Raw genomic sequence first — 6,161 nt, 5'->3', positions numbered from 1 at the left:
ATTAACAACGAGTTTGGATGTCTTTATGTGTTTATTAGTCATTTGGTTTCTTCTTCTGTGAAGTGCTTGCTTTAAATGTTTTGTCTCTTAGTTTGTTTTGTCTTTTACTTCTTGGTTTTCAGAAGTTCTTTATGTTGTTCTGATGATGGATGGTTCTTTTCCTCATTCGTGGCTTGTTTTTTCACTCTCTTTATAATGTGCTTTGATGAAAAAAGTTTTTACTTGAATGTAATTAAATTTGCCATTCTCTTCATTTATGGTAATTTCTTTTATGTCTTGTTTAAGAAGTCCTCCTCATATCCCAAAATCATAAAAAGTTATTCTCTTTTGTCTATTTAAAGGGTTTACAGGTCTTTAATTTACCTGGGACAGGTTTCAGTAACTAGTGTGAGGTAAGGATTCAATTTTATTTCTTGCCCTTCCATGTACTTAACCAAGTGTCCTGGCAATAATTATTAAAGAATCCATCCTTTTCTCATCTACAAAACCAAGTTGGTCATAGCTCAAATGTCAATATGTGTGCGTGTCTGTTTATAGGCTCTCTATTCTTTCCATTGATCATTTTGTCTATCCCCATGGCAGTACTTCATCATCTTAATAAATAGCTTTAAAATAATTTTCGATAGCTTAAAAGACAAGCCCCCACTTTGTTCTTCTTCTGAAGTGTCTTTGTGTTTTGTACTTCCACATATATTTTAGAATCAGGCTCTATGTTCCACAAAAAGAATTTTACTGAGGGTTTGATCAGTTGAGGGAAAATTTATATATATATATAATATATGTGTGTATATATATATATACATACACATATATACACACACATATATTTTAAAATTGTGTCTTTCTCTCCATGGTAGTATCTCTCTCCACTTATTTATACAAAGGCCTTACACAAATTTTTGTTCAATTTAGTCCTGGGTACTTTATATGTTTTGATGCTATTGCAAATTCTGATTGTATTGTATTGTAGTTTTAAACTTACATTCTCAAATTCTGTTGCAGGTGTTTAGAAATACAATTGAATCCTATAGATTGAATCTGTATTCAGCAATTGTTCTTGATGCTCCTTTATTAATTCTAATAATTTGTGTATAATTTTTTGTTTCTGTATATGATAATGACATTCTTTTTTCCCTTTCTAGTTTGGATACTTTTGGTCCTATTTATTGAATAACTGCATTGGCCAGGAGCTCCAGTACAGTGATGAATAGAGGAGCGATAATGAGACCTCATCTGGCTCATGATCTTAAAGCAAATGTTTTCAGTGTTTCACCACTGAGTATGATATTTGATGTAAGATGGGTTTATTTCTCCTCTTTCTCTTTCTCTCCCAGATACTCTTTAACAGGTTAAGGCATTTCACTTTTACTTATAGTTTGCTAACTTAAAAAAAAATAATGAGTGGATGTTGAATTATATTGAATGATTTTTCTGTATTTCTGAAATGACCATATTATTTTTCTTCTTTAATCTGTTAATGTAGTGAAGCAGATGAAGTGATTTTCTAATGTTATACCAATCTTGGATTCCTGAAATAAGTACAACTTGATTCTAATGTATTTATTACCCTTTTTATTACCCATTGCTGGGTTTGGTCTACTAGTATTTTATTTAGGATTTTTCATCTATGTTTATGAGTGAGATTGGCATGTGATTTTTCTTTCTCATGCTGCGCTTAATAGGTTTTAGAATAAAGGTTATGCATAATGAAGTGAGTTGGGGAGTGTTCCTTCTTTTTCATTACTATGGAATATAAACCCTTAAAAGTGGAGAAACTTTACTGACTGAGTCAGAGAGAGATGAGATGAAAGAAGAAGAGAAAGGAGAAATTCAAAGCATGAGAGATACTCAACCTGCTCCTGCTGGCTTTGAAGGTGGAAGAAGGGGATATGAGCCAGAAAATGTGGGAAACGATCCTAGGCCAGAAATGGTTTTAAGCTGACAGCTAGCAAGAAATGGGTCAGTCGTGCAAACACAGAGAACTAAATTCTGCCAACAACCTGAATAAGCAGGAAAATGGACCCTTCTGTAGAGCCTCCAGAAAGGAATGCAGCCCTGCTGATACCTTGATTTTAGCCTGATGAGACTCATATCAGAATACTGACTTACAGAATTGTAAAATAATAAATTTGTGCTGTTTTAAGCCACAAAGTTTGTGCTACTTTGTTACAGCAGCAATCGAAAACTAATACACCCTTAAATTTGGATTTGTTTGATTGCTTCTTCACGATTAGATTCAGGTTTACTGGTCTTTTCAAATAATCAACTTTGGGGTTTATTGATCTTCTAAAATGTATGCTCTCTATTTCATTAATTTCTACTCTTTATTGTTTTCTTCATTCTACTGTCTTTGAAATTATAGAATATTTAACTCAGTTTTTATCTTTCAGTCTTTGTAGTATAACCATTTAAGGCCATAAATTTTCTTCTTGGTGTTGCTATAGCTGCATCCTGCAAGTTTTGGTATGAAGTATTTTCATGCTCATTCAATTCTAAACATTTTCCAGTTTCCATTGAGCTCTTTTTTTGATCCATGAGTCATTTAAGAATATTTTTAAATTTGGAAATGTATAGGGCTTCTCCATTAATGTGTTTGTTACTGATTTTCTAACTTATTTGCATTGAGTTTAGAGTATGTTATCTGTATGGCACTCAGTTTTGAAATGTTCATGAAAATTGATTCACATGTGCTTGAAAGTATGTTGAGTGCAGTGTTCTATATAGGTCCATAAAATCAAGCTTATGAATTGTGTCAGTCAAATTTTCTATATGCTTACTGATTTTTTTGCTCTGCATTATCAGTTACTGATGAAAGTGTGTTAAAATCTCTTCTATATGGTGAATTTGTCAATTACTCCTGTTGTTCTATTGATTTTTTCTTAAATTTTTTAATATTATTGGTTGCATACAGGTTTAGAATTGCTGTATCTTCCTGGTGAATTGGATCTTTTGTCATTATTTAGTGACACTATTCCTTTTGCAGTAAAATCTATTTTTCTGATGTTAATATAACTACCCTAATCTTTCTCATTTAGTTAGTATTTGCCTAGAATATCTTTTTTCCATTATTTCACTTTTAACTTTCTGGGTACTTATGTTTTAGCTGTGACTCTCAAAAATGATACTTACTTGAATTAAAAAAAATCCACCCTGATAACTGGGATTTTAGATAATCAATGATTTTTTTAAAATTTAAAATTTTTTTGTTTTTTCTGTATTTTCTAGCCATTTTGTTTGAAACTTATATACTTTATTGTTATTCTTTTAGTCATTACTCTAGAAATGTCAACATACCCACTTACATAATCAAATACTAAAATTAATTACCATTATTCTTTTCCCTTAAGTGCCAGCTAAAACTCAATCATCAATCACTCTTCAATTCCATTCTTGTCAAATATTTTAATTCTACTTTGGTCTTTTGATCTCACATGGTGTTAGTGATTTGGTCAATCTGTGTTGCTTAAAAATACCCACATATTCATCATCTTTGCTTTCTGTCCCTTCTTGCTTCTCTGACTCTCCATCTGGTATTACTTTTCTCCTGACTGAAGAAATCCTTTAGTGTTGAAAAAAAAAATGAGGATCTGTTTATGGCAAACCTGTTCAGTTTTTGTTTAAAAATGTCTTTATTTTCATTTCATTTAAAAAGATATTTTCTCTAGATATAAAATTCTGGTTATGTTTCTTCAAAACACTGAAGACATTATTCCACTGACTTGGCATCTCTTGCTGCTGTTGAGAAGTCAGCTGTCAGTCTAATTGTCATTGACTTAGAGGCCATCTGCCTTATCTCTTTGGCTGCTTTTCTGAACTTCTCTTTTTCCTTGGTGTTTTTCAGCTTCATTGCAATATGTTTAGGTGTTAGAGTTGCCAGAAAAAAATACAGATGCTCAGTTAAACTTAAATTTCAGCGACTCCACTCTGCATCTGGGGATACTCACAGTGCTCGATGTCCAGCCCAGCTTCTTTCAAAATGTCTACTGTCCACGAAATCCTGTACAAGCTCAGCTTGGAGGGTGACCACTCCACACCCGCAAGTGTGTACAGGTCAGTCAAAGCGTACACCAACTTTGATGCTGAGTGGGATGCTTTGAACATCGAAACGGCCATCAAGACCAAAGGTGTGGATGAGGTCACCATTGTCAACATTTTGACCAACTGCAGCAATGAATAGAGACAGGATATTGCCTTTGCCTACCAGAGAAGCACCAAAAAGGAACTTGCATCAGCGCTGAAGTCAGCCTTGTCCGGCAACCTGGAGACAGTGATTTTGGGCCTATTGAAAACACCTGCTCAGTATGACGCTTCAGAGCTGAAAGCCTCCATGAAGGGGCTGGGGACTGATGAGGACTCCCTCATTGAGATCATCTGCTCAAGGACCAACCAGGAGCTGCAGGAAATTAACAGAGTCTACAAAGAAATGTACAAAACTGAGCTGGAGAAGGACATCATTTCCGACACATCTGGTGACTTCCACAAGCTGACGGTTGCCCTTGCCAAGGGTAGACGAGCAGAGGATGGCTCTGTCATCGATTACGATCTGATTGACCAAGATGCCCAGGACCTCTATGATGCTGGCTTGAAGAGAAAAGGAACTGATATTCCCAAGTGGATCAGCATCATGACCGAGCAGAGCGTGTGCCACCTCCAGAAAGTATTTGAAAAGTACAAGAGCTACAGCCCCTATGACATGCTGGAGAGCATCAAGGAGGTGAAAGGAGACGTGGAGAATGCCTCCTTGAACCTGGGCCAGTGCAATCAGAACAAGCCGCTGTATTTTGCTGACCGACTGTAGGACTCCAGGAAGGGCAAGGGCACTCGCGATAAGGTCCTGATTAGAATCATGATCTCCTGCAGTGAAGTGGACATGCTGTAAATTAGATCTGAATTCAAGAGGAAGTACGGCAAGTTCCTGTATTACTATATCCAGCAAGACACCAAGGGCGACTACAAGAAAGCACTGCTGTACCTTCGCGGTGGGGATGACTGAAGCCCACGACGGCCAGAGCATCCAGCAAGGATGCTCCTACGCTCCCGGCTAACAGTTCTACCCAGTCAGCTTGCGACTAACGGCCCCCTCGTGCCCACCCCTGGGAGGATCACACCTAGGTTTGCCCTTATTTTAGTTGCCTGAGCATTACCTGGCTTTCCCATCTAGTCTCTCCTTTTAGCCGAAGAAGTGAACATTCCAAGGAGTTGGAAGTGAACTCTATGATGTGAAACACATTGCTTCTTGTGTACTGTGCCATAAACAGATGAATAAACTGAATTTTTACTTAAAAAAATAAATTTAAGGTAAACAACAAGTACATTTTTAGTATAAATATGTTCCAAATATTGCATGTGACAATATGCTTATACAAAAAATTCATTGTTTATCTAAAATTCAAACTTAACTAGGAGTCTTGTATTTTTACCTGCTAAATCTGGTAACAGTATTAGGTGTTAGTTTCTTTATCTACCCTACTTGAGCTTTTTAGATTCTTAAATCTGTGGCTATTATCTTTATTATTTATAGAAATTTCTCAGAGATAGTAGTTGATTCAGTGGTCATTAGCTCTTTAAATATTGCCTCTGCCATAGTCTTTCTCCTCCCTCCTTCTGTAAGCATGATTAGGTATATGTTACTCTCCACTTTTCTTGATCTCTCTCTGCTATTTTCCATCTCTATGATGTCTTTTATGCTTGTTCAAGTGGTTCTGATTTGCTGTTAAACACATTTATTGAGTTTCAAAATTCAGTCATTATACTTTTCATTTCTAGAAGTTCTTTTTTAAATCCATAAAGTCATTTTTATAGACTCTCCCTCTTTACTTATATTTTCAAATGCCCTTTAAAAATGCCATCAAATAAATTCTATATCTGATAATTCCAGTATTTGAGGTCTTTGTGGGTCTGAATCTACTACTTGTCATTTCTGCTGACTCTTGCTCATGATGCCTGATTTCCTTGTGTGTTCTGTTATTGTGACCTTGAGCTCGTATATCAGAATTTTACCTTTCGGTAATTTTTGGGACTGTGTTGAAGGTGGATTCCTACAGGGGATGTGCATTGACTTCTGCCAGCAGCCTGTGGTCATTACCGGCTTCAGACCACTTTAAACTAAATTCTTGGCTTGGTGTTTTTGGACCACCCATGTAGAGTGAATTCAGGCTGCA

General features: G+C 35.9%; 1 pseudogene; it reads left to right on the top strand.

The window, feature by feature from the left end:
- Window positions 1–3,797: 3,797 nt before the first annotated feature.
- Window positions 3,798–5,281, top strand: LOC102524202 (annotated as a pseudogene).
- Window positions 5,282–6,161: the final 880 nt, after the last annotated feature.

This window comes from Camelus ferus, chromosome 13 (genome assembly GCF_009834535.1).
Source record: "Camelus ferus isolate YT-003-E chromosome 13, BCGSAC_Cfer_1.0, whole genome shotgun sequence".
Taxonomy (NCBI): Eukaryota; Metazoa; Chordata; class Mammalia; order Artiodactyla; family Camelidae; genus Camelus; species Camelus ferus.
This window is presented reverse-complemented; position numbering and strand designations above follow the sequence as displayed.